The sequence below is a fragment of the Myotis davidii genome, unplaced genomic scaffold (assembly GCF_000327345.1).
Source record: "Myotis davidii unplaced genomic scaffold, ASM32734v1 scaffold77, whole genome shotgun sequence".
Taxonomy (NCBI): Eukaryota; Metazoa; Chordata; class Mammalia; order Chiroptera; family Vespertilionidae; genus Myotis; species Myotis davidii.
Genome location: NW_006289713.1, coordinates 436,714 through 436,968, shown reverse-complemented (window position 1 = coordinate 436,968; position 255 = coordinate 436,714).

Sequence of the window (255 nt, the reverse complement as noted above, 5' to 3'; positions counted from 1 at the left end):
CAAGTGCCCCCCGCAGGCAGCACCCAACAGGGCTTGCCCCTGGGTCGCTGTGGCAATCCAGCAATCTGTGAGAGGGAAAGTATGATTTGTAAGCAGCACACAGGAGGCCTGCTCCTGGGTCATGGTGGCAATACCAGAGCAGGAAAGTGCAGCTTGCAGGCAGCAGCCAGGAGGGCCTGCTCCTGGGTCGCCATGGCGATCCCAGAGCAGAAAAGTGGGGAGGGCAGGCAGCCCCCAGGTGGGCCTGAGCCGGCG